This window comes from Eufriesea mexicana, unplaced genomic scaffold, assembly GCF_001483705.2.
Source record: "Eufriesea mexicana isolate 0111107269 unplaced genomic scaffold, ASM148370v2 scaffold3527, whole genome shotgun sequence".
Lineage (NCBI taxonomy): Eukaryota > Metazoa > Arthropoda > Insecta > Hymenoptera > Apidae > Eufriesea > Eufriesea mexicana.
This window is the reverse complement of record NW_016911536.1, coordinates 326,632-344,866: the sequence shown is the minus strand read 5'-3', so window position 1 is coordinate 344,866 and position 18,235 is coordinate 326,632. Positions and strand designations below refer to the sequence as shown.

The window sequence follows — 18,235 nt, the reverse complement described above, 5'->3', positions numbered from 1 at the left end:
CACGCGATGCACGACTGTCTCTAAAACCAGAGCCAACGCTCCGATACATCTCGGTCAGACGCAGATACTTGGGTTAATTAGTGCCCTCGTATGCGTTTGAACATGGACGCGCGATCGTAGGGGGATTAGTATCGATTCTCCATTAATTTTAATGAAAGATGCTAATCGATTCAGGTGTAAACGCTTTATCGGCGAGTCGCAGTGATTCCAGGAATCTTTGGTATTCAGCTTCTTGCATGCAGCGTGTATCGCAATACGTCCCTCGCGGCCTCGTTCCCGAGTTATGGTTCATTACGATAAACCCGGTCGGAATAATTAATTTCATTCGGGCGTTTACAAATAACCCACGCCATCTTCGCCGATTCGCGTTTCCAATATTAATTCTCGGACGTCCTACGTAACGCATCCACCGAATTGACCCGCATATCGTTCAATTTTCGCCACTCGAGGTCGCCTCGAATACGAAACTTTTATCGAAGGCCTCGAAGGAATTTAATCTTTCGACAAGTCCGTTGGCGAACCTATTACGAAGCTTTATCAACCGGTTCTTCAATTACATCCTGGCCAGACGCTATCGCGTCCATGGCGATAAATGCTTTTACACGGGCCGTATGCCGTATGCCTCGATTTCCCCGGATGATCCATCAGCGATAAAGAAAGGACGGAGAATGGAGGGCGAGTGGCACGAATTGGACGTGGAATCGGAGGCAGAATCGAAGGTGGAATCGAAGGTGGAATCGGAGGTGGAATGGGAGGTGGAGCTGCACGTGGAGTCGAAGGCCTGCCCGGAGGAAAGAAAAGCCGCGGCGAAGAGGGCAAAGATGCGTGGCGAAGCGAAGAAAGCACGCAGCTGGAGTGCGGGCCACGAAGATGCAGGCAACGAACCACAGGCCCCGGCCGGAGAGGCCGCGGCTGGAATGGAGCTGGAAACGAGAGGCTGCGGGGGAAGTGGATGCCAGCCGGTGTGTGTTGATGCAAGTGCGGTGACTGTACGTGCTGACTGGCGGAGTCAGTCAGTCAGTCAGTCAGTCGGCTCGGCACCGGCCGCGACGCACGATCGCGTGGATTTTTCTTCCTTCTCCGTGGACACGTACGCACGCACGCACGCACGCACGCACGCATACAGACGGTCGCGACGGTCTCAACACGCCTCCGTTTCTCCGCCGTGCAGTGGCGCACGCCGCACGGCCCGACCTGTTCCTCGGCCCAGTTTTTCCTCAGGCCGCCACCGATTTTCCACCGTTGCGAGACCTGCTGCTGCTGCTGCTGCTGCTGCCCGCCTGCACGCAGCCACGGATCCTCGTCGGATTACCACGCATCGGGTCCGTCGAAATTTTCCAGCCTGACTCTCACCGTCGTGCATCGAACAGGTAAGCCAGAGCCATACGAAGTTTCCGACTTTTCTTCCACTGTCCGCCGAAGCATCGCGCGGTGGGACGGCGCGGGTAACGCGGCGAGTTCTCGAGGTCGTGGAAGCGACGGTAACAATAGAGTCGCAGATGTCGGCCGAAAGAAAGGAGAAGAGAGAGAACCGTTGGTTCGAAAAGGAATCGTCCGGTGGCAGCGCGCCGCCGTCGTCGAGCACGTTCGCGCGCGCGTCCCGAGTGCAGAGACGCGGACATGCTGAATTATTTTCGTGTCCCGTTAGGCGTCAACGATCGACGGCGATCGATAGTGGATATCCCGTGAAATTTCGCCGATTTCGTCGGAGCCTCTCTTTTTCGGGTGTAATCCGCGGTCGAGTGGCGAGCGTGACATCGCGGTGCGCGCGAGCACGGGAAAGTCGGTTCGGAACCGATTCGCTCGCGATAACGCGCGAAACCGCGAGCCGGCTCGGCAAAAAGCCGCGAAATTCGCCGATCGCCTTGTTTGTTTTCTCTAATTGCTCCCGGCCGCGTTTCCTTCTACGGCCCCGAGTCATCTCGGAATTCCTCGAGATCGAACCGAGCCCGTACGCGGAATTCTCCACGCGCGTCGGTTTCCTCTCCCGTCGCTGCTAACGAGCCTATAGCAACGTCGCTCGCGATCCAACGCGGTTTCCAAGTGTCGTTCCCTCGCCGAGCTCCCGATTATCGCGATACGCGGCCGCAAAGTGGCCGGCCGCGTCCACTCCTTTGTGTACGCTCCGATACCATCGGTTTCCGCGGTTAGCGTTCGGACGGAATCGATGCAATTAACGGGACAAAGGAGAGCACGGTTCGCGGGCTAACGTTATCGGTCGAGACGCGTTCCTCGTCTCGCGGCGAGTCCCGACGACGAGCGGAGGCGTGTCTCCGAAGCGTGCGACGAATCTCGTGATCGTCGGTGACTCGTCGGATTCGGGTTATTTTTAGCCAGACGAACGGCGTCGTGACGTCGCGACCACGACGCGTCCGATCCTTACCGATGATCCAGCTCGACCTCCTGTCGATCTCTTCCACGAAATCGCGGTCTTCCACGAGATTCTTTCGACTAATCGAGGCGTCGTTTCGAGTAATCGATTCGGGGAAGATGACAGACGAATCAAAGTCCGGCGTTATTCGGCGCGCATGATCGACGAGGACGCAGCTCGTAGATCGTAGATCGCGTGGAGAGGAAAGTTACTTTTAATTTTCCGTGCCTGCCACGTTCCTGCGAGTACGCACGCACGTACGCGCGTATGCGTCTATCGGTATGGCGTTTGTCAGGGCGCACGTAACAGGCTGGCAACGTTTCACCGGAGCGGCGCGGCGGAAGGTGTTTCGACGCGGGTGAACACGCGGCAGGCGTGCGCGCGATTTAAAGGAGAAAAAGGCCTGACACGTGAAAGTACGCTTGCGAAATCGAGGAGAGGATATAATCTAATTCTAACGGTAACGGGATCCCGTTCCGTTCGTTCCGTGGCCGTCTGCCAAAACAAACCGAACGCGCGTTAATTGCTTCTAATTATTCGACGAGTTCGTTAACGGCGATCCGTCCGTGAGATACGGGCCCGCGGATTCCGACATCCGACGCGTCAGCTGTCCGCGTTACGGCCAGGCCAAAAATTCCTTTTACGCCTGTCCGTTTACACGCGATCGCGCGATATTCCAAAGACTTTGCCCATTTTTACAACTTCTCCGTTACGTGCGCCCGCGATTTTATCGGCAGCGCAACAATGTGTTCAGGAAGCGCGATCTTTCGCTGCGAATTCTTCTTCCGCGTGGATTTACCTTCTACGTCGGATATAGATTCGCGCGGGTTGCCATAGATTTCTATAGAAAGTACGCGCGAACGAGGCGCGCGGATTCTTTTAAAGAAGCCTCGACGAGGGGGAATTTTTCTACGCGCGTCAACGTTCATTTCGCGTAGATATTCCTCTGTTCGTAGCTGGCGCGATATCTCGGCGGGCAAAAGTAGGAAAAACCACGACGGATATGCAACTGTACCGGTGATCCAAGACGAATGGGTCGTGACAAATTCCGGGGCGCGCCACTCCGGCGTGGTGTTACGGCGCCGAACGGAAACTGCGAGTTGTGTCCCCGGTGTGGATGGCGGCCGGAGCAGAAAAATGGCGCGGCCATTGGCGAGAGGCACCTTCCAGCGCACCGCGATAACGTAATTCGCGCGTGACCAATTGCCAGGGCTCAATTGGAACGCAACAGGCACGGCTCTAATCCGCGTTTTACACGCGGCGGTCCGCTAACTCCTCTAGTACGCGTGTCGCTTCTCGCGCGGGCAGGAACGCGTGGAAATGGCCGCGTGGCTCGGTTTATTCTTTCGCGTCGCTCGGTTTCGTTCCAGTTTCCGGCTCGATATCTCTGTTACACCGCCAATTAGGGCGCCGTAGTAACGAGCATTTGTAATCGAGACCGCGGCAATTACTCCCGTATCGGTCGGTCACGTGTGAAAATCCTCGTTTCCTAGTTGCACGCGCTTCGCGCCAATTGTCCCGGCTTTCCGCGGAACTCCGTTTTAAACTTTTCCTCTGCCCCCCCTCGCATGCTGATCGTGGAATCGGTAGCTGCTGCCCGGTTCACTCGAAACCGTCGGGCGAGAGGCGATCGGTGAACGGACGATTCGACGAGTGTTCGCGGAAGCGATTAGCTGGCTGACACAGTTTAAGATTCCGCGGCAATTTTACGGCTCGGCCGCGGAGGACTGGACTGGAAAGAATTCCGCTGATTTTTTTCCTTTTTGTTCCTTCGCCCCTCCCCTTTGCAGCCGATCCGGAGTATCGAGTCGCGGAACGTGGACGAGCCGACGAAAGCAGGATGTGAAATCTCCTGTTACGTAGCGGCCGCACCGCGTAAAGAAAATCTTGGATTTCTGTGCACGAAATCCGATGCCTCGACCGACGTTGCATCTCTCCTTTGTGTCGCGGCGTATCTGCTGCACGGCTGATTAATAAGATTCACCTTGAACAACAACGCGGCTGGAAAATCGACTCGCCTAGCGACTCGTGATCCGAGTGGCAACGATACTTCATCTAGAAAATTTCTCTCCTCGAATAAGTAGCGCGTAATGGCTGACTCACTGCCGGGGAAAAAATACGTCTATCGTCAGCGTCGGAGGAGCACGCGTTCGCGCGAGCCTCGGACCTCGGACGCGCGACGCAGCTGCGTGAACGGGGCATAACGTTATCGTACAATTAGCATAGGATGCTCGAGCGATCGTGGTATCGCGGGGTAATCGATAGCGGACTCGAACGCGGGCTCTCTGGTAACCCGTATTTCGCTGGGAACTTGACATAACGCGAACGTTATTGGTAGCAATAACGTTTACAAGCTCGTAAATGGGCAACAGCGACGCGTCCGCGGGGCAAACTCGGTGTGGACGGGCCATAAGGTCGCTAATGGCGAACGATCTTCGTATCGTTGCGTTCGCTACGCGCAAAGAGGCTACAGCGATATTTTTTCTCTCTCTCCTTTTTGCTTCCTTTCTCCCTTCGACGGGTAGGATCGCGGGAAGGAGAGGCTTTGTTTCTAGCCGTGCAAAGCTTCTTTGTATCCGACGTAATAAAAAGGAAAGGACACGGTCGCGGAGTCGAACGATAACGCGAAGTCACGACTCCGCGAGAGCTGTCCCGTAAAAGGAAACGAACGTAACATACGTACGAAGTAAAGTGTATTATTTACGTAGTTATTCACCGTTCGGAGAGCAACGATCCGGCAAACGTTCTATGCATAGTTAAAGCAGCCAGGGACGGTGACTTTCCCCTCCTCGTTAAATTATCAAAGGTTAGAAGTCTCCTCCGATATCCGCGCGAAGAGGCGGCGAAACTTGATTAATTCATTCGAGGGGATGAACGCAATTACGTCTAACATCCCCCCGCGATTATACAGGCTGCTTATAAAGCGAGGTGTCGCCCGTAAGAAATGCGTTCTACTTATTACCCCGATGAAGACGAATCTGGCAAACAGCCCGATAGCTTCTCTCCGACTTTCCTATCCCTCCGGGGTAGATTTTTCATGGAAATTTCTCCGGCGTGCCGTCGCTTCTATCCGCGCTGCTATCCGCGCTGCTATCCGCAAGAAAAATTATATTTCGATCGCATTTTTCTTCGCCGCTCGAAATCGCCGAACCGTGGACAAGGAAGAAAAAAGTCGCGGTCGACGTGCCTCTCGAGAAATTTGCACTGATTAAAATCGGACATTCCACTTACCCCGGCCCGTTTAATCCTCGCAAAGTAAACCCGCTCTCGCAAAGGGAAGACGGAAAAATCGAATATCGGCGAACGCAAAGACTACTCTCCCCGTGTCCGATACCAGCGGCAAACGTTTCGAAATATTAAATCGAAATATTACGAGCAAAGGGATCTATCCGAGGTCCGGTCGAGCGGATAAATCCCCAGTGATCTAATATACCGGATTGCGCGTGCCTTTCCTCCGGGCTAATTATTAAACGCAATTATCAACGCGCTGATATTGCTGTCCTTTCCGATGTTACGACAAAAATTCAACGTTATTCGGATGCAAAATAGCTAGAAATTTGACTAAAAAAGTCGTCACGTTTTGTATTGTATGCAAAACCAAACTGTATTTTTGTTTAGAGTGTTTCCGCTAAAAATAACGTGGTAAGGATCGGATTAACGAGTTAAATGGGACTTTCGATTTTATTATATTTTATGTTTCCTGGTGTAAAATATACGAAGGCCGAGGTCTTTTATGATGCGTGGTGCACACTGTGGACCGTAAAAAAGTGTGTTGCGTCGAATTCTTCAGCATCATTTTATAAGTTCTATGACAACCCAGCTTCGTGAATTGATAAGCTGAATGGTTCCTCGAAGCGAAGATAAATCTCGATGCAGAGATTTTTTCCTCTCGCAATAAAATACGTCTCAACGTATTTACAAAAATCAATATTTTAGGAGAATTAGATATGTCTTTGAACTATGCGTCAAAGTGTTTATTTCACGCTGTAGATAAGAATTGGGGGATTAGAATGAGCTGTAATTGCATAATACCCTTTTTCATCGCTCTAATTTTGTCTTTCCCTGCGTACATTTAGAATACAGAAGATATATCTTCCTAAGAATCGAATAAAAATAATTGTAAAGAACTATAGTTATTTCTTTTTACCCATAATTCCAATACAAATAAAGTATACCATATTATACGACTGTATGAATACAGTAAACAGCGCGTAGTTCCATTGGGATTTGAACACTCTGAATTTCCCGTGATATATTTTCTTGAAAATTTAATCTTTTAGGAGAAATAGATATACTTTGAACTATGCGTCGGAGAGGTTCCGGGAACGCGTGAAGCGCTTACTTCACGTTATAGATAAGAATTAGGGGACCGGAACGAGCTGCAATTGCATACCCTTTTATCTCTCCCTGTGTACATTTAGAATACAGAAGATACACCTTCCTAAGAATAGAATAAAGTTAATTATAAAGATCGATAGTCATTTCTTTTTACCCATAATCCCAATAATTTCGACAAATATCGTTAAAATTACTCCATATAGTTTCCAACTTTGACACTGTCGGTCCCCAGGGACCAACGCCGTGCTGAACGCGTTAAACAAATTCACCGTTTACCATCGGCGAAAACCACAGAGGAGGGAGTATAAATAGCACTCCGGTTATCATTCTTTCCTCGTTTCCTTTTGCGCAACATTCCGCGCGTCGTTATCGTTCCTACGATACGCGAAAACGCGCGTCACGTAGAAAACCGTCGAAATTCGTTGGGTCGCGCCTCTGAACGCGTTTCCTGTTCCAGTTTCGGGCCCCGGTTCCGCGGTCCCGCGAGCGCTCTTTGTAATTGCAGCTGCGGCTCTAATTAAATTAAGGCGGGCGGAAACGCGCGCGATTCGTTACGCTGTCGGCGATACGCGGCTAATGTTGCTCGGCTGATCGGTCGTAGGAAAGCCGCGCGGTACTTTCCATCTAGGCTTCCGTGCTCGGCGTCGACCATATCCACGAGGGCGTTTCCTGTGCGCGGTGAACGTCCGCGAAAAATACGCCGTGCAGTTTCCGCCACGCGACTCTGCGGAAGATCGAAGCCGGAACCACGTCGAAGCTTCACCTCTGCCCCCCCAAAATTTCATTTCGATCGATCACCGTGGGATTATTCCGAATTTTATTCCAAATATTCCAGAGATTGCAAGCAACTCGCCGAAAGGTGGTTCCGCGTGCGCGTCTCTCGCATGGTGTCCGCTGCGAGCGGGTCGGTATGAAAAATGGCGGTAACGGGAGCAGAAGGGAAGAAACGGAATTCTCATGGTACACACGGTCGCGTGTATCCAGCGGTTTCCGACGTGAAAGTCGGTGGAAAGTAATAAATTGAATGGCGCGACGAAGTTCGGCGGATTCGTTGCGTCGAACGCGCGATGAAAGCCGCAACAATGACGACGTTAACGCGCATCAAGATAACGCGCGCGTGCTCGCCTCGTATTTACGTTACGTTTTTCAAGGATATCTTACCGATTCATCTGGTTACCAACAGGAAGAGGAATTTCTAAACCGGCGGCACGAGATCTCGCCGCTGCTTTTCCGTGCCTCGTGTCTTTGTTGCTCGCGGGTGCATAATCGGCGGAAGCGACCTATATCCCTGACCGCGGAAAGGGCCACGGATATCTCCGTGTCGCGACCATAGCAAATCGCTCCATCATCGTCCATCACGTCGGATTGTCTCTGCGATCCTCTTCGCGATCGTCCGACGATCTTTCGAGTTTCTTAGATCGGTTGCCTTACGATTAGATCGCTGAAAATCGTTGCGAGGCTTTTACAGTGCGTTTACCTTCGATGACACGGATATTCATGGTTTGTTTAATTTTAAGAGCGATTCGAGCGGCGGATAAAAGAGAACGCATTCGGAGAAAGTCTAGCCTTTAGACGTTGATCCCGACCGATGTTGGATCGCGTTACGAGGACGTTACCTACTCTTGAAACCGCGAGGTTACGCGTCAACCTGTTCGTTTTGCGACGTTACCTACTTAAGAAGATAATGCGGCGAATGTTAATGCCGGTTTACGATCGCGCTAAATCGGCCGAATCGCGGCTGTCATTCTCTCGTTCCCGAGCCTCTGATAAAAATTCCCCGATCTTGTATTACGCTTCGCCGCTGATGCTCGTCGTGCACACCGGTTTTATAATCTATATATTATAGATTTACTCGCGATATTTTACCCTAGGAGTCGTCTATGCGCGACGCGCTGCAGATGCACCGAGATGAGTAGCGTAATTCGCAATGGCGGCTCGTGGACCGAAATTTAAACAAACAGACTGCTTCGATACGCTATTTCGATACGCCGTATCGGGGTATCGCGACGGAATCAAGGCCGCTGCCAGCTACTTTCTCGATAAAATACGCGACACGGCGCGAGAGCGATTTACGATGGTAGATAAGAACAATCGGTGGAAGAAGCTCGCCTGGAAAGCGGAAGATCGTTGAAAGACAACGTTATACATTGTCACTTTTGTTTTAAAGCGTCCCCGACGTTTGGAACCGATGTAAAACAGTTGAGAGCTGTAGCGGGCCAAGCGTTTGTTCTTTCTTGACTCTTGATAGTCAGTTCTGCTGTCGTTCTTCTCTTCATCGGGACGTGAAGGGTCCATTTTCACCCCTCCAAGAAGTAAGAATAATTTAGGGATTCCCTCTCTCACTATGAGATATTAGATGATGATGATGTTCATTGTCTTCTGTTTCCTCAGTCTTAGCTCTTGTCTCTTGATAGGCTCGGTAATAATCCTTGTGGTTCCTGAGGTTCCCACTGATATGGTCTGGTGTTCCTATGTTGCTGGCCTGTTGGTGATATCCCCTTGGTCGTTGTGCTATGATAGGGTAGCAATTAGAAGGACAAGAAGAGGAAGGGGTGAGCGTTTCGTCCCGAGCCTGCTAGTGGACTTGTCAGTAAGGTTTTCTAGCAGGCCATTCCAATTTGCAATTTAATTAAATGCTAGATACAAACTAGATACAATAATATAGATATAAAAAAGAATCAAAACGTACAAAAGGGGTACAAACGAAAACTTAGACTATGAGATCGATGGCTCCAGCGAGAAGCACTCTCAATATAAACCTAAGAATTACCTTATATTAGAATGCGTGTTTGTCTATGTATAGAAAGGCACGAAACTGTATAGCTTTCGGTTTTAAGTGGGTTACAAAGAGGGGGCCGACTAGATAAATAAATAATTAGATAAATAAATGAATAAACAAATAGGAGGAATAGCAGAAGGTGCAGGGGGTATATATATATATTTATTCAAAAATTATTTTGTAATATATAAATCTCATCACCCGATCACAACCTTCGACTTGCTAAAGACGAGATATCTCGTCATACGCACGCAATGAGTATCGGTTGTTGAAATTTTATCAAATGGCGATTAAAAGGCGCCTCTCGACTGCAAAGGGTTAAAATTACTGTCTTACCGAATACGCGAAGCACCGTGTTCGTTTTCTAACGTTTGAATTTACAACAAAGATCCAGCGTGGCACGTCGCGGTGTGACTCGCGATCGGCGTCCGATCCGCATACTCACCTTCTTCCTCCTCGGGCAGGGCACCGGATCGCCTCTCTAATTCCTGCACGCCTCGAACGTTCCTCCTCCGAGGCTGACCGGAATATTATTTAATCCGGACGATCTGCCAATTAAGAAGCGAAAAGCTCGGGCAACAGGAAACGAGTCACGATGGAACGGTCGCGACCGGAAGCGTCGGCGTTGCAGATCTTTTCCGACGAGCTTCTCCCTTTTCTGTCCCCGCGTCCACTCTACTCGCGATCGTGCAGCGAATGAGCGAAACGCGGGAGAACTCGCGGCGCTTAGATATCTTTTATCTTTCTACAACCGTGCGCCATGTCTCTCCGACGTTTTCATCCTCGTTCTCTCTACCAGCGTGGGCTGGCCCCCGTTGAAATTCGTTGCTTCGTCGGTCGTTACCGCGATAAAACTGCGACTCGGTGACGTTCTTTATTTCGACAATAGTACGTGCGCGCCCGCGTGAAAATACTGTTCGTTCTTAATTACTTTTACCCCGGATTCGCGCGCGAGTAAGAGGGACAGGAAGAAGAGAAGAGAGAGAGAGAGAGAGAAGAAGCAACGGAGGAAAACGAAATTCAGAAGAAAATTCTCAGCTTGGTCACCTTTTAGCCAGTGCCAGAGAGAACCGTGAAAAAGCCCCGAGCCCTTCCATCCTCCTTTATTTTCCGTGTCGGCTGGAAAGCACGGGGGAAAATAAAGTTCCGCTAACGATAAAACTCGATCAAAAAGGTGCGTTAAACTCGCGCGTCGCCGGCGAGACCTCCGGCTCCCATGGATGAATTTTCGCATTTCGCGAGCCCAGCCGCGCCCAGACTTCTATTTTTCCATTATTCCCTTCATTTCGTCAACGCGTTATTACGCTATTATCGGGCTATTATTATTATTATTACCCTCCGCCGGCCGTAAAACTCCGTCGTTCCTGGCGAGCACCCTCGAAACTCCCCCGTGCGCTGTAACTTCCGCAAGTGCGGCGCGAAGCGCTCTTCAAATTTCTCCTTTTCTCTCGCCCTTCTCCTTAACCTCCTTATCGGAAAAACTGCATCTCCAGTCCCACTGTTGCTATACCCCGCGAATGCTTCGAGGTACCCTATACGCGATACCTCGAACGCTCGTGAAATTCCAGAGACCCGTGAAACGTCGATCGACGAACGAAACGGCGATACGAGATGGACGTATTTAAATACCAAAGAAATTTGCCGCAATTGCGAAGATCGTCGTTGAAATGCTAACAAAGTGGCCGCAGTCCCGTCGATTCAACCGAACCACGTTCATCCTGCACCGGCTTCTCGTCGTCCCCACCGCGAAATGCACGCTCGAGAGAGAAGGCAGCAGGGAACGGAAGGTCAGTTCGACGTAGAAGCGATCACGAGACGCACTCGCGGCGATTACTCGCGCATACGTATGCGCGACGCGTGACGCTTGGCACAGCGCGTGCATAGAGGAGCGCATAGAGGCCTGGCAGAGGGGGACGCTTCGTTCGTACAATACGAATGAATGGGCCGTGTACGACACGACATCCGGTCGGAAGGCCGGACCGCGGGGAAGGAAGCGACGTCTGGCGTACGCGAACATTTTCCACGATCGCTATTTCAAGAGGACGCCTGCCCGCTGGGGTGCACACGGTACCAAAGGCGGCGCCGGCGACGAGAGGCCTCGTAAAACTTTACGACCCGCTCTAAACGCGAGATCGCCGGCCGCGAGACGCCCAGCGTCCTCTTCTCCGAGTTTATCCCGCGGCCCCCGTTAACGGCCTGGCGAACGGTGCTTCCCGACGGAGGGCCCGTCCCAAAGCACCTGATTCGAGCCCCCCGACGCCGATCTAGGGGGCGCGCGCGTCGATCCGGATTCTCCTATGGGACGCGAGTCGAGCACTTGTCTCGGAGGAGACACGGGAATTTTGTCGGGTCTTTCCCGATGTTTCCTTGGACCTCCCTTTTCCTGTCCCCTCCGGAAGGTTTGAATTTACGTTACAAAAGCGTGGGAGAGTTTTTACGATCTTCCAGTATCCCTACGTACCACGATATCGTTGGAATACTTAGAATGCAACGGGGATGGCAGTCGCAGCAGACGTCGATAGACAATAGCTAAGGTTTATTTATGGCTCTTTGGGGGGTTCGCTTAGGGTCACTGAAAAGGACTGCTTCGTGGGCGTTTTTCCACGGTTCGGCTGGAGGTACGCACACCGCGAGCCTTGTATTCTCAAAGTTTCGTGTCACGTTATTTTTCTTCCCGCTCTACTACTGCATACGCGAGATTTATAACGAACTGTTATTATAAACTGGTTTCGCGGGAGATATTTTGCACGTGGACTCGGTGAAGTGGGCCAGACGGTTGTGCCGAGGAGTCGGGTCGTTGGAGCCTGCGTCGGGATAAGAGGATAAGCAAAGAAGCCTCGCGACCCTGCGTGTCAAGCAGGGCGTCCACATTCCACGACGCCAGCGTTCGTGACCTGGCGTGGAAGATCCGTCGATGGAGTTAGATCGACCAAACAGTTATTTACGATAGTATTCGTGAGTATGAAAGAACACTGCTTTTATCGGGAAACGAGAGAGCATCGTCTGTTACAAAGATCCGACATTATCGGTCAACCTAATATCCTTATCTCCCGCGAGCGACTTGGCGGGAAAGATTTATCTATCGTATCTTTACGTCTTGCAACGGTACACGTAAATATTTGTATCGTACTCTCGGTCATTTATAAATTACAAATCGATTAAAATCAATATAATCTAGATGTGACGTCAATACGCGAGAGGCTCCCTGGGGACCAATATGGCGCGCGAATTAGGGGCTTCTCAGATGGAGACGCGCCGTTATCGCAGACATTTGCATGCAAGCTATCTCGGCAAATGGTTGATCGTCGGATCGAAAAGTCCTTTCACCCTTGTCGAAGCTGGGTCACGGCGCTGGCGAGCCGAGGAACACTTTCTCGCGGTGGCACGATCCAGACCCGGAAGTCGCGAAGACGAATTCGAATTCCCGCGCGGTTTTAGCTGAAATCGCGAATGTCTAATGGCGTGTGCGAGCAGAAAATCGGTCGGCCGTACTGGATGTCCTTCGCGTGCGGTGAAACCGTTTCATTTTTCCTCCTCTTATACGATCATGTCGCGCTTACGTACGCACCGACCGCGGTAACGGTATTCCGGTTTCGCAGGCGCAATTAGGCGAAACGGAGCATAAACATTCGGAACGTCGATCGGTATCCTGGTGCACGGCAGATTTATTAGCGCGATATTTACTGCGCGCCTTCCACTTCTGTTTCTTACGTCGCATAGATTTTGAACGGATTTATCACCGAATTAAAAATCGTCTTTAAAAATCGAAGGAGCGTTTCACAGTGGCGAGTTAACTCGCGATCTCGAATTACGTCTGCGCGGAATTAGGCTAACTTACCGGATAGTCCGCGATCGTGACCAACCGACGTCTTCCGAACTCTACCAAGGAAACAACGAATCGAGGTTTCTTCCTGATATTTCGCGACCGTTTCTCCGCAGATTGGCCCATAGTCGACGCTAGAATCTAGTGTCGAAACGTCGGATCGTCATCGCGATCGCGCGGATCGGCGTGGGTCTAAGTCCGCGCTAGTCAACGAAGCGTGGAGCATCCGACGTTTCGCAACGAAAGGGGCCAACGCATCTGTTCTTGTCCCGTGGCGAACGGGAGTATGATTTACGACGACGCAACTCGGTAGCGTGCAACTGGGATTCGTGGCTGGTCGCGGTCTCGCGAGGCCGGAAAGTCGGTCCGCGGGCAAAAGGATCTGTGTGCGCACACTCTCCTTTGCTCCTGGTACCTGGAAACTTTCGTGAACGCTTGGAGGCACCGTACGGCGATGTAGAGTGTCTGGTTGCCGCACCATTTTATTATCACCGACTGCTCGAAAATGGTCGAACGATCGACTCGCATTCGTCACGGGCTTTGCATAAGAGCCGAGATAAATCAGCATTCCCGGTAGCGCCTGTTTAGCAGCCTATGCGACGACTAGCTTCCAAGGAGAATCATCGCGTTACTCATCGGATGATCCAATATGCCGATGATTTAGAACGTCGGCGCTCGCTCGCCGCTTCTATTTCCTTCGGAATTTAATAGTTGAGGGAGCATCGAGGGCGTAACATGTCGGTGCGCCGAGAAAATTATTTTCACCCGTGTAATTAAAGCACGTTCGGTCTATTGTTGAATATCGCAACGAGAATCAATTGGCTGAAGCGTAGAGGCATCGCGAGAACGCGTACGAAACTGGAACGCTCGTTTCGAGAGTCATCGTTGACGAAACAGCGATTACCCATTAGCCGAAACGTTACACGCCGGCTCTCCAAATTCCATAATCCTCTGGTACTACTTCCAGACATCCACTCGCGCAGCCCTTGCTCGCGAGTACGCGCGCATACCTACTGTACGTATCCCTCGAAACGTCGACCTTCTTAATTTCATCCCCTCCGGCCCGTGGCTTCTCGCGCGTCCGACCATACGTCTGCCATCGGAAACACGGGGTGGAAGGGTTGAGGAAGGGTTGGCAATCGTAAATAACCCGAGCGCGAGGATAAGGCTCGAGCACGTAATCCCCGCGCGGTTCGATCCTCTCTCGGCTAAATTTACGCGGCGTCGCGTGCCGATCGCGTCCTTCGACGCGCGATGCGTCTCCATTAAGCCGCGGCCGTCCGCTTTCGAGTGTTGTTTCGCTTTTAAGCGCACCGTGGCCTGCCTCTAACAGGCGGCGCGCTGCGGCGAGCAGACGGGCCGCGCGTAAATCTAAATTTAGCGGCGTGCATCTTCTTTCGGAAGAAGATTCCGTTGGAGCAGGGGTCGCGGGCTGCTCTCGGCGCTTGCAGACTAAGCCGCGATGCACTTCCGCTCGAAATAACCCCGGACGTGGATCCACAACGAACGAGATTAACGAGCGAGCTTGGCCGGCTGCGATAACTTTGTATTAGCTCGTGCCCAGGGAAATCGCGCGATCGACGGGCCACACGTTTCCCGCCGCGTCTGCGTCTTCGTCCAGACGCCTGTCGTTCGATTAGTCGCGCGTGCTCGCGCGTGCTCGAGCGTACGCGCCGCCAGATGCTACTCGTTTCCGTCGATCCGCGCGATTTCGGTGTTTGTTTAAACGCCGAGAGCGAAACCGGCAATTGGTTCAAGTTCGAACCGGTTTTACGAGCTATTTGGATCGCTCGGATGTACAGGGTGCTTCGAAAGTAAACGACTCTGGAAGATGGCGGAGAATCGGAGCACGCGTCGATTAATTCGCGAAATTTTCGAACGAGATTTGTCATCGTACGATGTCGTTTTTCGCTGAAAAATTTTCGCAAGTGTCTCGAAAGCTAAAGTAAAAAGGTAAAAGTTGTTCGCAATGTCGATTTCTATGACAAGTAAAAAATCTCCCGACCTGCGTAATTACTACATTTTTACCCAGCGGCTGTTACTTTTGCGTCATCCCGTAGCCGTGACGGGACTAGTCACGATCTCGAAGAAAATAATAAGCGATGACAAAGAGCGCCACGGATCTCGCTACCTCTCTAACGAGTGACAGCTACGAGCGAATTGAACGCTCGTGCCGCATTTGTTCGCAACTCGGACGCTGCTCGAGTACCTCGCTTATAGGATGATCACCTTTCATCTTCGAAAGACAGAGAAAAACGATACGCGTTCCAGCGATTAACCGAAACCACGATAGGAGATAATCAGGGACAAAGGAATTTTACGCGAGCGATCGGAACGGAAGGGAGTAACGTTTCGATTAAACTCTGGCAGAGATTGATGATTCTTTATCGGTGCTTGGCGTTTCTATACGGTACAGTAGGAATAGTGGGCTATTCCGCGAATCGTCGTAGGTGTCTAGACCTAGGACGCATCTCGAGGCAGCCTCGGAACGATCGCGACGCCCTCACACGGTAGAACGTCGCATAAGGGAACGAGATATCGGACAAATTGCTCGGAACGTCTGGCCGAGTGTCTAAGCTCGTTCTAATACGAATGCTCGATAAATTACGCGAGTCGTGAGGCATTCGGCGAATTATTATACGTGTCTGAGCGAGCACGGTGAACGCGAAAAGCCGAACCGTCGAGAGCACTCGCGCTCGGGAACTCGAATTTCCAATGAATCGCACGTGTCAGCCGGTAAACTCGCACGAACGACATTTACAGGCCCGTAGATCTTAGCCGTTCGTGGAAGACATTGATTTTCGTGGAACGGAGGGCAAGAACGGTTCTCCGAGGCGGGAACTTTCGGTGGAAAGGTCGATCAATCTAGAGACCCGTGGACGTGTATTCCGATTCGATTTCTCCGATCGTACGTCACGAGCCGTCCGGCGCAGTTACTCGCGGCTCCCTTCTTCTTCTTCCCGGGGTTCAAATGTCAGCCGGTTCAAAGGTCACGTCGATCGACCGACATTCACCGCGGCCATTGTCTCCTTGCTAATCAGAGCTCCGACGCGACGCGACGCCGCGTGGCCAGCCATCGCGGACGCGATTTCCACGAATTTCCATCCTCCGCCACGCCATTGTCTCGGCCGCGAATCTTCTGCGCGCTATCGTCGCGTAAACAGCGATCCCCGCGAGCTAGAAGATTGCCAGACTCTACACGCGGAAAGTTTAATTGCAACCGTTGCGACCTGATCGACGAGGGCTAGACAATAGGACTCGCAGAGCGACTTCGCGCGACTTCCCTAACGTCTCAACTCTGACACGGAACGGAAGAACAATCGAGTTCACGAAGAAGCTCGTTCTTGGCGCGCGGACGAGGACTTAACACCTTTCCTAAGGGGTTATTATGCAATGAAATAGCAGCAAAAACGTTGGAAAAATTGGATAGATGCTTATTAAACGGGTCAATGGTTAGAACTGGCCTGTCTGTTTAGGGTCATGCAGGTTAAAGACGTCTCCAGAAAACGCGAGACAAAACGCAGGAGAAGGGATTGCCCTCGCAGCACATGGATGTAGAGTTTATTTTAGTATTTAGTTTTTTACTACAACAATATTAACACGTTCACTGCCATGGTGGTCATCAGTGTCCGGTGACACTAATTTTTTGAATTTATATTTGTTTTATTCTAACCATTTTTTGAAAATTTCAACAGCGTAAATAAATAAATAGACATTAATGATTTGCATCATTTTCTGATAAAACCGATATTGTTTGATAATTCATCATTGTATCGTAAAAATAATGGAAATTTTATCGTGCCCCCCTGAGCGTACCATATAGAAAGTGCGTGGCAGACAAAGTGTTAAAAACTATGTGTTTCACAGTTAAAAACTATGTAACATACATTGGATTCATACAAGTTATACCTCACGAGCAACGTAATCGTATAAATTTGAACACATACATTTACCTACTTCTCGAATCTAAATAAAACTATAGATGTTGCGATTAGTACAATAGGGGGTTGGAAGAACGAATGAAAAAATATTTTTCCTATCGACAATTGGGAGAAATATTTCCCCTTAACAATTTGACTACCATCTTGATAAAATTTCCAATATTCTTAAAATATAATGACGAATTATCAAACAATATGGCGAAAGAAGAAATGGTGCAAATTATTAATTTCTTCTATTCAAAGTCCTCTATTTATAACAAATATAACAAATATAAATTTAATAAATTAGTATCGCCGGACACTGGTGAACACCATGCCAGTCAACGCGTTAACCGAGTCAGCAGCTTCGAATACCGCGATACTTCTCGGCACCGTCCAAGAGGCTGCCATAGATTCTCCAGTACCGATGGCTATAGTCGTGGCAGGAAAAGTTCTCCGTTCGGAATTTCTCATGGACGCTGCGATTCCCGGCAGGACTTTCCTCGGTTTGATACCCTGGATCCTGTTTCCACACTGAGCTCTTGTTACGCCAGTCCACGCTTTGACGCCGTTTGTCAAACGACGCGACCTCGACTTTACGAGCAAACGGAGAAAGGCTGCAGCGACCTTTGCGTCGGCCATCGTTAACCTCCTTCCTCCCCGACCAATCCTCGTGCAACTCTAACCGAAATCGCGGTTCTGCATCCTCCCATTTCGACGGATTGCAGGACTGGGTGTCAATTATACCACGTTCTAGTTAGAAACGAGACCTTCGAGAGGAACTACTGTAAAATGTTCGAGATAGATCTCAGAGGAATTGGCAGATCGCATTGGCATCGTGGAGATCGCTGAGAATGGTTTCTTCCAGTGACTTTCGGGCTCGGATCGCTTCTCCGGACTCCATTCGGAGTGCCGTTTCACGAGACTGTGAGTTCAGCGAATCGCGAAATGGAAGGAAGCACGCGGTGACCCTGGCAGTCTCGGTTCAAGGGAAGGCAAAGATG

General features: G+C 50.7%; 1 protein-coding gene across 2 annotated transcripts in view; it reads left to right on the top strand.

Moving 5' to 3' along the window:
* Positions 1-1,008: 1,008 nt before the first annotated feature.
* LOC108550971 (serine-rich adhesin for platelets) overlaps positions 1,009-18,235 on the top strand; it is a 63,911-nt gene continuing 46,684 nt past the window's right edge. For both annotated transcript variants that reach the window (XM_017904946.1, XM_017904945.1), the window contains exon 1: positions 1,009-1,370. The gene's annotated coding sequence lies outside the window, so the exon portion shown is untranslated. The remainder of the gene's footprint in view (positions 1,371-18,235) is intronic.